Genomic DNA, 16,508 nt, shown 5'->3' on the forward strand with positions numbered 1-16,508 from the left:
TTACCAGGGACCTGAGCGTGTGTTCTAGAACATGCAATTTGGGAGGAAGTGTATTGTCCAGCAAGTTGGAATCGCCCTGGGTGTGCAGCATAGCTGCAAAGTCGTGAATGAATGCACGTTGAGAGGAACTTAGCAGTGTTTTTGGCAGGCTTGGCTCCAGTTACCTTTAAAAACATGCTTTACATTGGTTGACTGACTGACTGATTATTGATTGATTGATTGATTGATTGATTGTAGAGGTGTGGCCTACGTGCCAGGGCTCCAAGTGGAGGTCAGATGACAACTCTGGGAATCTGTTCTTTCCTTCCACCACGTGGGTCGCAGGAATCAAAGTCAAGTCCTCGGGTTTGGCTCAAGAGCCTTTATCCACTGAGCCATCTTCCCTGCCCCACCTTGTGAGAGACAAGGCCTCTCACTGGCTTGAAACTTAACCAGTGGTCTAGACTGGCTGGCCAGTGAGGTCCAGGGATACACACCTGTCTTCACCACCGCTGGAGTTCAGGAGTGTGACACCAGGGCCAGCTGCCCTGTGATGGAATCAGTTCTGTGATCTGAATTTAGATTCTTCTTCTTGCAAAGCAGTTCAGCATTTGAACCATCTCCCTAGCCGAAGATCTGGCTTCCCGCCTTCCACCCCTGCTAACTGAGCCTAGATCCTGAGTATACTAGGCAAGAACACAGCTACTGAGATACCTCAGGAGTTTACACAGGCTGCCTCAGGCAGGGCCACAACTGCCTCCTGCCAGCAGCAGGTGACTGTAGCCATTCCCACCTACCACCATCCTTCACCCACATGAGCCCCCTTCCTAGAGTGGTCAGCTTCTGTGACTCCTTCACCTCTCCAAGAGCCAAAGTTCTGGGTTTTTGGAAGCCAGCTCCTCGTCAGCCCAAAGCTACGATGTTCCAAGTCTTAACTGCAGACTTGTGTCCCAGCCCTGGCTATGTGTCACTTCTCATCCTCCGCAAGCCAGGAAGAAGACCATGCGCAAGGGGCACAAAGCACGGGTTTGAGCTTCTGTGGCATTCTCACTTTCTGTTTTTAAATTTAAATTAATTATTTATTATTGATATGCGTGTGTTCACGAGCGTGTACGCAGGTGCGCGCTCTCATCAGTACATGCCACAGCATGCATATGGAGATCAGATGAACTCCTGGCAGTCAGTTCTCTCTTTGCATCCCTGGGGCCATCCATTTTCAGATGACCAGGCCTGAGTGATGAGATTAAAAGCATGCTCTAGCTGATTTTATTTTTGTGTGCGCACATGAGTGCAGTACCCCTGGAGGCCAGAAGAGGGCATCAGATCCCTCTGGAACTGGAGCCACCGGGTGTAGGAGGTGCTTGGACACAAACTAAGGTCCTCTGCAAAAGCAACAGGCATTCTTTTTTCTTTTCTTTTCCTTTCCTTTCTTTTCTTTTTCTCTCTTTTTTTTTTTTTTTCCTAATTTTGGTTTTTCAAGACAGGGTTTCTCTATGTAGCCTTGGCTGTCCGGGACTCACTTTGTAGACCAGGCTGGCCTAGAACTCACAGAGATCCACCTGTCTCTGCCTCCTGAGTGCTGGGATTAAAGGCGTGCGCCACCGCACCGGGCCAGCTAGGTTACTTTTATATTTTGACTATTTCAAATGGATGTGCAAGATCTCCTGTGGAAGGTTGACTAGATTCCTCTTTTGCTATTCATACATGAAACACACCCACTTTGCTATATTTAAGGCCAGGTGTGGTGGGGCACACTTGTAATTCTGGTACTTGAAAAGTGGTAGGAGGACAATTAATTTAAGGCTACTCCTGCCTATATAATAAGTTCCAGGACAGCCCAGGCTACATGAGACCCTCTCCCATTGACAAAACCACCAACAGACTGGTTGCCAACTGCCCCATGACCTCACCAAATCACTTATTACTGATCTTATCATCTTTGAGTGACATATACAAAATAATTCCTAGGGAGGTACTTTTGACTATTTAATTTCCTTCTTAAAATTGTTGTTACATTAGTGTGTGTGTGTGTGTGTGTGTGTGTGTGTGTGTGTGTGTGTGTAAAACAGTATTGGCTGAGGCTAGAAATGCCAAGGAGTGCTTTACTTGCATTTGGCAACATGGTCCTGTCTTATGAACAGGAACACAGTAACTGATTTTCCTATAGGTATAGGGGGGGTGTGGAGAGAGAGAGCTAACAGGGAGCTGTGCCAAAGGCCATATACCAGATATGGTTAGAAGCATCTATGCCTAAAGACACTCTCCAGATGAGGGCAGGCAGAGAGTAGGAGGCTCAGCTGTCAGGGAGGGAGTCCATCATCTAGCCATCTGAACATGGTAGACTGTGACCTCAAACAGCAGGGCCCTCCAACACCGAGTTAGTATACCGCAGGTGCCTCTCCATCGCTACCCTTGAGCCCTGTGCATGCCACATGGGAGGGAGAGAAGGTTTATTAGCCTGGTTCTTTTCTTTCTCTCTATCCCTCATCCCATTTTCTATCAGTGCTGAAGTGGGAACCAGGGCCTTAGACATGCTGGGAAAATACTCTGTCACTGAGCGACGCCCCAGGACTCTTCATAGGGGATTACGAGTCTTCACCTCCCACAATGTGGAATCTTGAAACATTGTTGCTAAAAGATAAACTAAGGGCTGGAGGGGGAGTAGGCATTTAATTCCACTAATTCAGAACTGTGAGGTAAGAGGGGAGAAAGTTCAGGGCCAACCTGAGCAGTGTAGTGAGACACAGTCTAAATAAAAGGGAGGGAAAGGGCTCAGTGGTGAAGAGCTTGCCCGAAACAGACCAGCGATGAGGCAGGGGATGCAGCTCAGTGGTGGAGCACTTGTTAGCATGCACAAGACCATGGATTCCAGACAGAGAAAGAACACAAAAATTAAAATTAAATCAGGCCTGGAGAGATGGCTCAGAGGTTGAAAGTATTGACTGCTCTTCCAGAGGTCCTGAGTTCAATTCCTAGTAACCACACGGTGACTTACAACTACCTACAGTGTGATCTGATGTCCTCTTCTGGCTTGCAGATGTATATGCAGGCAGAACACTGTATATATAACAATAAAATTATTTTAAAAAAGGAAAAAAAAAAACCTAAACTAAATCATGCCCAGCAGTAGCTTTGTGCAGACGCGTTACTGTCAGCACCGACAGCAGACCTCCTCATCATTGTGCTGAACAAGACATTGCTACACTCTGCATCCCTCAGGGGGCTTAGCGGCCAGGGATGGGGATCAGAAACTGTGTAGGGCAGAGAAGGCAACAGGCCCCCAGGAAGGCAAGGAGTTTCCTGCTGGGCTACCGTATCCATTGAAACATTTTAATAAATAAAATGTAATGTTTGCTACAGTTATCCATTTTGTGTGCATGTGCCTGTGTGTGCCATTGCACATGTATGGAGAGCAGACAGCAGCTTTCCGGCAGTCGGCTCTCTCCCCTCCACTGTGGAGTCCTGGGGATTGAACTCATTAGACTTCATGGCACTTTTACCCATGGGCCATCTCACTGGCCCTTCGTGAAGTAACTTGAATATCTCACATTGCACCTCAAACACTCGATGTCAGGGCTGGAAAGATAGCTCAGCAGTTAGGGGCACTTATTGCTCTTATTGAGGACTGGGTTTGGTTCCCAGGACCCATAGGTATTGTGATGGGCGTTTTGGTTTCCTTTGTAAACTTAGTTTTGTTATGTAAATATGTTTTTGTTTTAATCCCAAAGGTGGGATTTTAGTTTGGGCTTTAGTATGCCCACAGCTGATAACTGCCCCCTGCAGGACACGGTCTATGCCAGCTGGTAACGGCCTGCTTCGTGTGGCATGGAGAGGCATGTGGTCTAGGGCTCTGAGAAAGATAAATAGGAGAGCCCAGAGAGAAAAAGTGTAGCCTGGAAGCCTCCTCTCTCTGCATAGTTTGCCACCACTGGGGAAGTCTCTCACCCATACATCTTATTAGAGTAAGAGGAGTCAAGGAAAACGCAATGTTAGCCTTCTGCTTTCACAGGTGCATACAGGCATATACTACATGCACACACACACATACACATGCACATACACATGCACACACACATGTATATATGAGGAAAAAATTCAAAGATAGTCTGGGCTACAAACTAAGATCAAGGCCACCATGGAAAAAAATTTATCTCAAAATAATAGTTAAATAGAAAGTTATATGGCAATGTGACTCCGTGGTAGAGCACCTGCCTAGAATCCCCCAGTGAGGGGCTGGGGTGTGACTCAGTGGTAGAGCACCTGCCTAGAATCCCCCAGTGAGGGGCTGGGGTGTGGCTCAGTGGTCGAGCATCTGCCTAGAATCCCCCAGTGAGGGGCTGGGGTGTGGCTCAGTAGTAGAGCACCTGCCTAGAATCCCCCAGTGAGGGGCTGAGGGTGTGGCTCAGTGGTAGAGCACCTGCCTAGAATCCCCTGATGAGAGGTTTTGTAGTGAGAATTTTGGTTTCTTTAAAAAACACAGAAATATTATAAAAATATGTTTTTTTGTTTTAATTCCAAGTATGAGACTATGGGGCTGCTTTGCAGACCTGCCTCCCGCTCTAGCAGAAGTGTGAATTTGCCTGCTGCAGATAGGTTCTGCAATAGCGTGACATCTGGAATTCTGGGGATTTTTCAGAGGGTAGATAAATGCTAGGGCACGGAGAGGTGGTGTGGATTACTGGTTGCTGCTAGTTGCTGTTGGCCATGATTTCTTTTCCTTTATTAATTAATTTTGGTTTTTTTTTGAAACAGGCTTTCTCTGTGTAGCCTTGGCTTTCCTAGACTGGCTTTGTAGACCAGGCTGGCCTCGAACTCACAGCGATCTGCCTGCCTCTGCTTCCTGAGTGCTGGGATTAAAGGTGTGCAAAGAAGAAACAAGAAAGAATTAGATATCCTAATGTTAAGATCAAACTTGCCCCAAGGAGCTCTGAACCCCTAATCAGCAGGGAGTGGTCTAACAATAGCATCTCCCCCTTTCTGACCCACAGCTTTATTCAGAGATCTCTTTCCTTTCCTCCCTAGTCTTTCTTCGCTCATATCTAGTGTTAGGGGCTTGAAAGGATGGAAAAGCGAGGGGAGACGAGTGGAAGAAAGATGAGCCCACAAAGTAGCAAATGCTGGGTGCAGGGTTTGAACTGAAGTTCAACAGAATATCGCTTGCCTGGGGAGCACCGGGCCCCAGATTTAATCTCCAGCACCACATAGATAAATAAAGCAGTTGTTTTTAAGATGGGTACAGTGGCGCACGCCTGTGATCCCAGCACTTGGGGGAGGCAGAGGTAAGCGAATCTCTGTGAGTTTGAGGCCAGCCTGGTCTACAAAGTGAGTCCAAGACAGCCAAGGCTACGCAGAGAGACCCTGTCTCGAAAAACCAATCATCATCATCATCATCATCATCCAGGCATGGTGGCGCACGCCTTTAATCCCAGCACTTGGGCAGCAGAAGCAGGTGGATCACTGTGAGTTTGAGGCCAGCCTGGGCTACAGAGTGAGTCCAGGACAGCCAAGGCTACGCAGAGAGATCCTGTCTTGAAAAACCAGTAATAATAATAATAATAATAATAATAATAATAATAATAATAAGAAGAAGAAGAAGAAGAAGAAGAAGAAGAAGAAGAAGAAGAAGAAGAAGAAGAAGCAGCTGGGCGTGGTAGCACATACCTTTAATCCCAGCACTTGGGAGGCAGAGGCAGGTGGATCACTGTGAGTTCAAGGTTAGCCTGGTCTACAAAGCAAGTCCAGGACAGCTAAGGCCACACAGAGAGACCCTGTCTTGAAAAACCAATAAATAAGTAAATAAATAAATAAATAAAAATAATAAAATGTTTTTTAAAGCCCTATAGTAATGGTAGTTGTGAGCCGGGGCCTGTGGCAGCTGACTGGGTGTTCAGGCCTCCTGCTGCATGAACAGTCTAATCCATTCATAGATTTGTTGGTGGGCACATTGTGAAAGCAAGCTCTCTCTACACCCTTGGCCCCATCTTTCATGGCGCTTGCCGCCACTGAGGAAGTCTCTCACGCACACCGCCTGTGACCTTATACCATAAATCATGAGCTAACACACCTCCTGTCTCTTTCTCTTTCGTCCCTTCCCTTTTTTTTTCTTCTATCTCTGGTGCCCTCCGCTCCTCACCCCCTTTTTCCCCTTCCCTCACACTTTTCCTGGTCCCATGTAGTCAAAGATGGCCTTGAACTCTTTTTTTTTTTTTTTTTTAATTTTCTTTATTGTCACATTATAGATGGTTGTGAGCCACCATGTGGTTGCTGGGAATTGAACTCAGGACCTCTGAAAGAACAGGTAGTGTTCTTAACCACTGAGCCATCTCTCCAGTCCCGGCCTAGAACTCTTTTTTTTTTTTTTTTTTTTTTTGGTTTTTCGAGACAGGGTTTCTCTGTGTAGCCTTGGCCATCCTGGACTCACTTTGTAGACCAGGCTGGCCTCGAACTCACAGCGATCCGCCTGCCTCTGCCTCCCGAGTGCTGGGATTAAAGGTGTGCACCACGCCCGGCTTTCCGGCCTAGAACTCTTGATTCTCCTGCCTCAGCCTCCTCCCGGCTGGAATTACAGCTGGCATGCACCACCACCCTCCCAGGACTCCACTTTCAAGGTTAACCGTATAGAAAACAGGAAGTGACTGGGTTAGCCGAGGCTGGCGGCTTAGGGGAAAAGGTTTGTTTAATGAGTTCAGGGTTCCAGTTTAGCAATATCTAGAGATCTCTTGGGAAACAATGTGTGTGCCACAATTCATGGCTGAGAATTTTACACTCCGTGATTTTATTAATTATCTGTTTATTTCTCAGGGGTCGTGTTTGCTGCATCAAGTGTGTGGCAGCCAGGCGGCAGCCTTTGGGACTTAGTTCTTTCCTTCTATCACGTTAGTCTCAGGGGTTGAGTTTAGGTCCAGGTGTGCCAGTAAGCATCTTCACCCAGGGAGCTCTCTCGCCGGCCCATCACACGTCTGTTTTCAGTCGCTGTAAAGTACTGCTTCTAACTTCGCATGTTAGTTGTGGCTATGAAAATAATATTGTAGCCAGGTGGTGGTGGCACACGCCTTTAATACCAGCACTCGGGAGGCAGAGGCAGGTGGATCTCTGTGAGTTTGAGGCCAGCCTGGTCTACAAAGTGAGTCCAGGATAGCCAAGGCTACATAGAGAAACCCTGTCTCGAAAAACCAAAAAAAAAAAAAAAAAAAAAAAAAAGAAAGAAAAAAGAAAATAATAATGTTGGACGGGCAAGATGGCTCAGTCTGGGTGTAGACGTTTGCCACCAGCCTAATGACCTGCACGCTGGCCCTAGGACACACATGGTGGTGAGGGGAGAGAACTGTCTCCCAGAAACTGTTCTTTGACCTTGTGGCATACACACACATACACAAAATGTAAAAAATATATATTATTTTGAGGCATGGGTTTTCTGTGTTATATGACCACTGGCCTCCGAGCTATACAGGTCAACCTTCCTGCCTCTGGAGTGTGGGCGTGAGGGGGTGGGGGCGTAGGGTGGGGAGGGTTGCAGATTGCACTGCCACGCCCAGCTTCCCACTTACTGTTGAAGTTAGTTGCGTGCCTTGGTTGTGGCTGGCCTGCGTTTCTGGGGATCTTGGAGCTTATTCCAAAGCGAGAAAAAGTGGCTTACAAGTTGTTTTCTTGCTCCCTGAGGCATTTTGAAGTGCTAAATTTAACAATGGAAAATCACCACAGGATGTAACACTTAGGAAACATTTCACTGTATTTTTTGGTGGTGGTGGTGTCTTTTGGTTTTTTTTTTGTTTTTTTGTTTTAATTGAAGACAATGAATTTTCACTTTTCAGTCCTCTGAGATTATTCTGCTTGCTTTTGTTTTGTCAGCTTGAGTTTTGTCTGCTTTGCTGTTGTTTTGCTTTTGAGACAGGGTCTCACTGTGTAGCTCTAGCTGGTCTGGAGCTCACTATGTAGACTACGCTGGCCTTGAACTCACAGAGATCTGCCTTCCTCTGCCTCCCTGGTGCTGAGATCAAAGATTTGTACTTACTACATAGCCCAGAATGACCTTGAATTCTAGATCCTCCTGCCTCCACCTCCTGACTGCTGGGTTTAGTGATGTGCACAGCCATGCCCGGTTTTACACAGTACTGGGGATTGAAATTAGGGCCTCAAGTATGACATGCAAGCAATCTGGGTGAGTGTATTAGTTAGCGTTCTCTAAAGGCCCAGAACTAACAGAATGAAAGCACGTGTGTAGGACGCATGGGACTGGCTTACGGGCTGCGGGCTGCGATCTGGCTGGTCTCACAATGGCTGCCTCACCGCAGAAATGCCAAGAATCCAGTAGCCGTTCAGTCCCAGACATCGCAGGTCTCAGCAATCCCCACATGGTACTGAGGCTTCGAGGATTTCATAGAGAGCTGCTGGTCTGTCTGTGCTGGAATCCCGAAGAAGTTGGTTCTAACACCCGTGAAGGAACACCCTGGCAACCAGGATAGATGAACTTGCCCGAGAGAGAGAGTGAGGGCAAGCAGGCAGCTGGAGCACCAGCTGAGAGCTTATATCTCAAACTGCAAATAGGAGGCAGAGACCGGTGAACTGGTTCAAGGCTTTTAAGTTCTCAAACCCCGCCCCTCCAGTGATGTACTTCCGCAAGCAAGGCCACGCTCCTCAATCTCCCCAAACAGAGCAACCAACTCGGCATCAAGCTTTCAAATGCTGGACATTATGGGGGAATGCTGCATTCAAACCATGTACAATGAGCCCAGACAGCAAGCATTCGGCTGTCTCCCCGTACAGAGAGAAGACCAGCTACCCCTAACTTTTCCCTCTCTTCGTACAGTGGCCAGGAGGTGTCTCTGGCAGACGCGGAAGGAGGCGGACCCCCATAAATGGGACTGAAGACATTGAAAGAAGAGGGAAAGTCGGCAAGGGTGCCTTAGTTAGGGTTTCCGTTGCTGTGTTGAAACACCACGACCAAAAAAGCAATTGGGGTGGAAAGGGTTTATTTGGCCTACACTTCCACGTCACTGTTCACCATCAAAGGACACAAGGACAGGAAGTCAAGCAGGGCAGGAACCTGGAGGTAGGAGCTGATGCAGAGGCCATGGAGGGGTGCTACTTACTGGCTTCCTCAGCCTGCTTTCTTTCTTTCTTTCATTGTTATTTCAAGACAGGGTTTCTCTGTGTAGCCTTGGCTGTCCTAGACTCACTTTGTAGACCAGGCTGTCCTCGAACTCACAGTGCCTCTGCCTCCTGAGTGCTGGGATTAAAGGCTTGTGCCACCACTGCCTGGCTCAGCCTGCTTTCTTAGAGAACTCAGGACCACCAGCCTAGGGGTGGCAGCACCCACAATGGTCTGGGCCCTCCCCCACTGATCCCTAATTGAGAAAATACCCTACAGCTGGATCTCATGGAGGCGTTTTCTCAGTTGAAGTGCCCTCCTTTCACATAGCTCCAGTTTGTGTGTCAAACTGACGTAAGCTCAGTGGCTAAGAGAAAGGGTTGGTGGTGGACAGAAAGCCAAGAGTTGTGCACCGAGGGTGGAGGGAAGAAACTTCTTCCCCTAAGGTCGGAAAGGAGACAGATTGGAGCCTGCCATGCAGGGCACAGGAGGGCAGGGCAGCTCCAGGAGTGCATAGGGAGCCATGATAGGTTCTAGACTGGTTGAGTGATAGTGTGTCAAGAAATCCAGGCTCCCCAGCTGTGAGCAACCAGGAGAGGCAGGATGAGAGTCATTCATGCCAGACTGAGTACATCCCTTGATGCTGCCTACCCCAGTGGTCTGGACACTTACAGCTGGCATTAAATAACATTTATTTATTTTTTAATTGTGATCTTTTGAGACAGGGGTTCCCTGTGTAGCCTTGGCTGTCCTGGACTCATTTTGTAGACCAGGCTGGCCTCGAACTCATAAAGAGCTGCCTGCCACTGCCTCCCAAGTGCTGGGATTAATGGCTTGCGCCACCTTGCCTGGCTAAACAACATTCTTAAAACAGGTCCACAGCTGGAGAGATGGCTCAGAGGTGAAAGGTACTGACTGCTCTTCCAAAGGTCATGAGTTCAAGTCCCAGCAACCACATATTAACTCACAACCATCTATAATGAGATCTGTATACATAATAAATAAATAAATAAATCTTTTTTTTTTTTTTTTTTTTTTTTATTTATTATGTATACAGCGCTCTGCCTGCATGTACACCTGCAGGCCAGAAGAGGGCATCAGATCACATTACAGATGGTTGTGAACCACCATGTGGGTGCTGGGAATATTGAACTCAGGACCTTTGGAACAGCAGGCGGCACACTTAACCACTGAGCCATCTCTCCAGCCCCCTAAATAAATAAATCTTTAAAAAAAAAAAAAAAAAACAGGTCCACAGCAAAGAATATAGGGTCTGGGTCCAGACCAAGTTCAAATCCTGATTCCCCATTACTAAAAAATTTAGACTACCTATTGTTCTTGTTTTGTCTCTGTCACCATGATAAAAAATACCCTGACAAAAAGCAGCTATGGGGCTGGGCAGTGGTGGCACACACCTTGAATCATAGCACTCAGGAGGCCTAGGCAGGCAGATTGCTGTGAGTTCAAGGGCAGCCTTGTCTACATACAGAGCAATTTACAAAACAGCCAGGGCTATATAGAGAAACCTGTCTTGGAGGTTAAAAAAAAAAAAAAAGGCAGCTACAGCATATTTCAGAGCATAGGTCACATCCCACCGTGGTAGGGAAGTCTCAGAGGCAGGTGCCTGCAGCTAGTCCCCTCATAGCCACAGTCAAGGTCAGAGGGAAACGAATGTTCACATGCTCGCTGTACACAGCTCTGTTTCTATACTGCTCCACCATTGAGAGCCCCCTGAATGACGCGGCTGGTGGCTGGATAGTCACATGACACTTAATTAGGACCATTCCCCTGTAGTCATGCCTACAGAGCCAACACAATGTAGACAATTCCTCATTGAGCTGCTCTTCCCAGGTGACCCCAGATTGGGGCAAGTTGGTATTAAAGCTGACCGCCACAGCTGCTGTGTTACTCTAGGCAAGTTACTCAGCTTCTCTGAGCCTCAAGTCAGAAAGACAAGGAAGCATAATCAATAGTTGGACTACAGAGTAAGTTCAAGGTCAGCCTGGGCCCCTTAGTGAGCACTTGTCTCAAAATAAAGAGAAAACGAAGACTGGGCTATAGTTCAACAGTAAAGCACTTGCCTAGAGTCTCCCAGTGAGGGGCGGGGGTGTGGCTCAGTGGTAGAGCCCCTGCCTAGAATCCCCCAGTGAGGGGCTGGGGTGTGTCTCAGTGGTAGAGCCCCTGCCTAGAATCCCCCAGTGAGGGGATGGGGTGTAGTTCAGTGGTAGAGCACCTGCCTAGAATCCCCCAGTGGGGAAGTCAAGACAGAATCTCAAAATGGGAACTTGGAGACAGGAACTGAGGCAGAGACTGTGGAAGAGTGCTCCTCACTGGCTTGCCCAGCCTGCTGTCTTTCTTGTACACCCAAGGGCCACCTGCTCCAGGATGGCACTGCCCACAGTGGTATGGGCACTCCCACATCAATCGTTAATTGAGAGAATGCTCCCACAGACTTGCCTACAGTCCAGTCTGATGGAGGCGGTTCCTAGGTTGGGATTCCCTCCCCCAGGGGTGCCTGGGTTTGTGTCAAGTTGACAAAAAACTAACTAGTCCAGAACTTCTCAGCATAGGCCTGGCTATGGATCAACTGAAGGTCTGGCAGATTCTAGGCCAGCTTCTCCATTCACCTTGGCCACCAAACCTTATGTCCAAGACAGGCAAGTTGTGGCTAAGACCTCCTGAGCTAGCCCCTGCCCTGGCCTCAAGTGGCTACTTCCTGTAACAGGCTGTGCACGTGCCTAGAGAAAATGAAAGAGTTCTTCTGCTCCATTTGGTCCCTTTAACTTTCTTAGAAACCTTAACTTCCTCAGAAACTGCCCAGGGGCAGGTGAAAGGGGCTGAGCTGTGACTGTGAGGCAGCCAGTGGATGGGCAAGTGGCAGGGGTGCTGTCCTCACCCCACCCTTGGCATCCAGCCTGGACTCGGGTTCCTCTCTTCCCAGAATTGCATCCCTTGAGTGGTGTTACGTGCCTTGCCCTCATTAACCTCCTGAACCTTCTAGAAAGAGGATGGTGACACCCTGTCACTCTTCCGCTGTGGAAGGTAAGGGTGGAGTGCGGGGGTGAGGGGGTGGGGGAGGAGAAAGGAAACCACTCAGGGTTGGGGAGCCACCATCCAGACAGGTTTTCCAAGGAGGGTGGGAAAGCCACCACCCCTGCCTCCCACCAAGGGCCCCCTCAGTCCTCCCCTCCTCCAACAACCATTCCCTCTCCCCACCCGTGCCATGGCGTTTCCAGTCTGATTTGGTGAGCCTAAGGGTCTCTCAAGCCTGTCATGCAGGCTCCTCCAGGCTCCCATCCATTGTCACATACTCTTTTTTTTTTTTTTTTTCCATTTTTCGAGACAGGGTCTCTCTGTGTAGCCTTGGCTGTCCTGGACTGGCTTTGTAGACCAGGCTGGCCTCGAACTCACAGCAATCCACCTGCCTCTGCCTCCCGAGTGCTGGGATTAAAGGTGTGCGCCACCACGCCAGGCCCATTGTTATATACTCTTGACACTAGTAGAGACCCAGCATCCTAAATGTGGCTCAGTCCTCTTCCCGCCTCTCCTCTCCTCTCTCTCCCTCCTCTCTCCATTTTCTCATTTACCTTTCTTCTTCTTCCTCCTCCCGCCCCCCCCCCCCCCCATCATCCTTAGCTTTTTATATTTGAGGCAGAGTCTCACTATGTAGCCTTGGCTGACCTGGGACTCTCTGTGTAAACCAGACTGGCCTTGAACTCACAGAGATCCACCTGTCCCTGTTTTTCAAGTGCTGGGATTAAAGGCATGCCATTATGTTCAGAATCAAAACCCTCTCTCTCTCTCTCTCTCTCAAATTTATTTTTCAAAATTATGTGCAGGTGTGTGTCTTAGTCACCGCTCTAAGGCTGTTAGGAGACACCATGACCAAGGCAACTCTTATAAGAGAAAGAATCTAACTGGGAACTTGCTTATAGCTTTAAGTGGTGAGCTCTTTACCATCTTGATGAGAAACAGCAAGGCAAGGACTGGAGCGGCAGCTGAGAGCTTCACATCTTAATTCACAGGCAGCAGGCAAAGAGAGATACAAAGGGGGCCTGGCATGGGCTTTTGAAACCTCAAAACCCACCCCACACCTACTCTGGGCCACACCCACTCCCACAAGGCCACACTCACCCCAACAAGGCCCTGCCTCTTAATCCCTCCCAAACAGTTCCACTAACTGGAGACCAAATGTGGAAGCCTATGGAGGGCATTACCATCCAAACAATCACACTGTATATGTCTCTGTGTGTGCCACGTGCATGCAGGTGCCTGCAAAGGCCAAGAGGACACCCAAGCTCCTTACACTAGAGTTAGAGGTGGTTGTGAGCCACCCAATGTGGGTGGAGAGGACAGATCCCAGGTCCTCTGTAAGAGCGGGATGTCATCTTAAACACTGAACTATCTCTCCAGCCCTCAATTTTTTATTTGAGACAGGATCTCCTGACAAACCTTAGTGTGGGTCCTTCGCCACCATGCTCCAGATTGGTCCCCACCCTGTCCCATGCTTCCTGCTCCCAGGCATAGACCTCTTTCTTCATTCATAAAATAGTGCCAGCCATAGGACTGACCTAGGAACCTCAGGGTTCATGTATGAACTATTCCATCCTGTCCCAGGCCAGAAGCAAGTGCTAAGGTCAGAATATCCAGGCTGAGTCCCCCTGTTGCTGTCCAGCTGGGCTTCCAGGTTAGGTTGAAATGATGGCTGATAAGGGTGGTCCAAGCGTCCACTTCTGTTTTCAGCTGCCTCCCTTGATCTTCTCACTGTGCCAAAGATGCCCAATGACCCCATGGCCCCTCCATCATTCAGAGGTCCTTGTGACTCAGAGGACAAATGGATGGGGGTGGCAGACCACGGACAGCCAACAGAAGGCAGCACTTGAGCTGAGAGGGATCAGGGCTCCGCTGGCAGGGGACCAGCAGATAAAGGGTACAGGAGTGGAGGACTGTGTGAGAGCCCGAAGCCACCATCCGGTGACGTCAGAACCTCAGATCTGACTCTGGGCAGCTCAAACTTCCCCTAGCAAGAAAAGTATGGTCTCTGGAGCACTCTGCTTGCAGCCCCGTGCGTCCCCAGGATTCCCTCACAGAACACCGCTCAGCCTGGGCCATGATTCCTAAGAGGGCCACAGTAGGCTAGCCAAGACCTAAGGAGACCTCACTCTCAGAATATCTTCCCTGCCACTTTATGTGGCCAAGGTGGAACCAACCCCCTGGACTTTACTTTGTGGGGTCAGATAAGAAAGGCTCCTGACCACGGCCCCCAACACTGGGACAATTGACCCCTCCATCTACGCCTTGCACTTCTCTTCTGTGCCTGGTTTCCACGCCCTGCCCCATGTCCTGGGGCCCACAGATTCCTTGAATAAGCCAGTATTCTTAGAAGAGCCTCAGGTTCAGTGCCAAAAAAGGGGGTGCAGGGCTGGCAAGATGGCTCCGTTCACCAAGCCTGATGACCTCAGCTCTGTGTCTGGGATCCTCGTGGTAGGAGAGAACTGACACCCACAAGTTGTCCTCTGACCTCTACACATATGCCCGATGTACACAAAATAAATAAAATCTAAAAACAGGTGGAGGGTGTAAATCCACCCCGTGTGGGTGGGCCAGTGGTTCTCCCGTTCCTCAGGGTATATGCTCAGCACACTGTGCTCCCATGGAATGAGGCAGTTGGGTGTCTGGAGAAATGGGCAGGGCCAGAGGAGCCCTCTCTGTGCCCACCTCTACACACATGTCGTGGCACAAGCCCACGTAGACATGCACATTGTGCATATAAAATAATAATTAAACTTTTATTGCATTTGTGTGTGTGTGATCTGTGTGTCTGCATGCATGCATGTGCACATGCGTGTGCATGTATGTGTGTGCATGCATGTGTGTGCATGCATGTGTGGATGTGTGCATGTATATGTGTCTGCGTGTGTGTGCATGTGTGTATCTACATGCATGTGTGTGCATGTGTGTGTGCATGCGTGTGTGCATGTATGTGTCTGCATGCATACATGCCATGGAATGCCTGTGGAGATCAAAGGGAACCAATTTTCTCCTTCCACTTTGTAGGTCTCAGGATTACACTCAGGTCCTCAGGCTTAACAGTAAAGGCCTTTACCTACTGAGCTAACTTGCTGACCATTTTCTCTGCCTAGTCTGTTTCTTTTTCTTTTCTTTTCTTTCCTTTTTTTTTTTTTTTTTTTTTGTTGTTGTTGTTTGTTTGTTTTTTGTTTTTTGAGACAAGGTTTCTCTGTGTAGCCTTGGCTGTCCTGGACTCATTCTGTAGACCAGGCTGGCCTCGAACTCACAGGGATCCACCTGCCTCTGCCTCCCGAGTGCTGGGATTAAAGGCGTGCGCTACCACCACCCAGTACCTATTCTGTTTCTTTCCCCTACTGGCTCAGTGAGAGAGAGGCCAGCTTTTTGTGTGAGTTTGAACGTATTGGAACAGCCAGCTCAGACAGCGTTCTCTTGGGAAGCGCCTTTTGTTCCCATGGTCAGGGTTAAAAATAGGAACGCGGCACAGTGCAATGTGGAAAGTGGGTGGGGGCGGGGGCTGGGGACCACACAGGTTGAAAAACAGACAGGAACAGAAAGCTGCCACAAGACAGCTCTTCCCATCCACCCCTTACCAGGATGCTGTCGGGAGTATGTGGTCCCTTGGACATCACTGGGCATCCCCATCTAAAATCATCACCTCCAGCTCAACTGGCATTCAACTCAGGAGGTTGAAGCAGAGTCCAAAGCCAAGTGAGAAAACTTAGTGAGATCCCCGTCTCAAAGAAAAGTAGAAAAGAAGGCTGAAGATGTGGCCCAGTGGTGGGTCCTTGCCTAGAATCCCCCACTGAAGGGCTGGAGTATGGCTCAGTGGTGGAGCACCTGCCTAGAATCCCCCAGTGAGGGGCTGGGGTGTGGCTCAGTGGTAGAGCACCTGCCTAGAATCCCCCAGTGAGGGGCTGGGGTGTGGCTCAGTGGTAGAGCACCTGCCTAGAATTCCCCAGTGAGGGGCTGGGGTGTGGCTCAGTGGTAGAGCACCTGCCTAGAATCCCCGAGTGAGGGGCTGGGGTGTGGCTCAGTGGTAGAACACCTGCCTAGAATCCCCCAGTGAGGGGCTGGGGTGTGGCTTAGTGGTAGAGCAGCTGCCTAGAATCCCCCAGTGAGGGGCTGGGGTATGGATCAAGCACAGCACATTTGCTCAGCATATATGAGGTCCTGGGTTCCTTTCTCTCCCTCTCTCTCTCTCTCTCTCACACACACACACACCCTGCTGGACTTTCCATGTGTGGCAGAGGTTAACTCAGGCCTCATCTCCAGGCAAAGTCCCAAGGAAGGACATGGCATCTCTGTGGTAGGAAGCAATCCCACCTAGGCAGGGGCACAAGTTAGCCTGGAGCTGTCTGTGAGGACCAGAGGACCTCGGAATGGGGTTGTGCATGGGCTGACATGCAGGACC

The sequence above is a fragment of the Acomys russatus genome, chromosome 19 (genome assembly GCF_903995435.1).
Source record: "Acomys russatus chromosome 19, mAcoRus1.1, whole genome shotgun sequence".
NCBI lineage: Eukaryota > Metazoa > Chordata > Mammalia > Rodentia > Muridae > Acomys > Acomys russatus.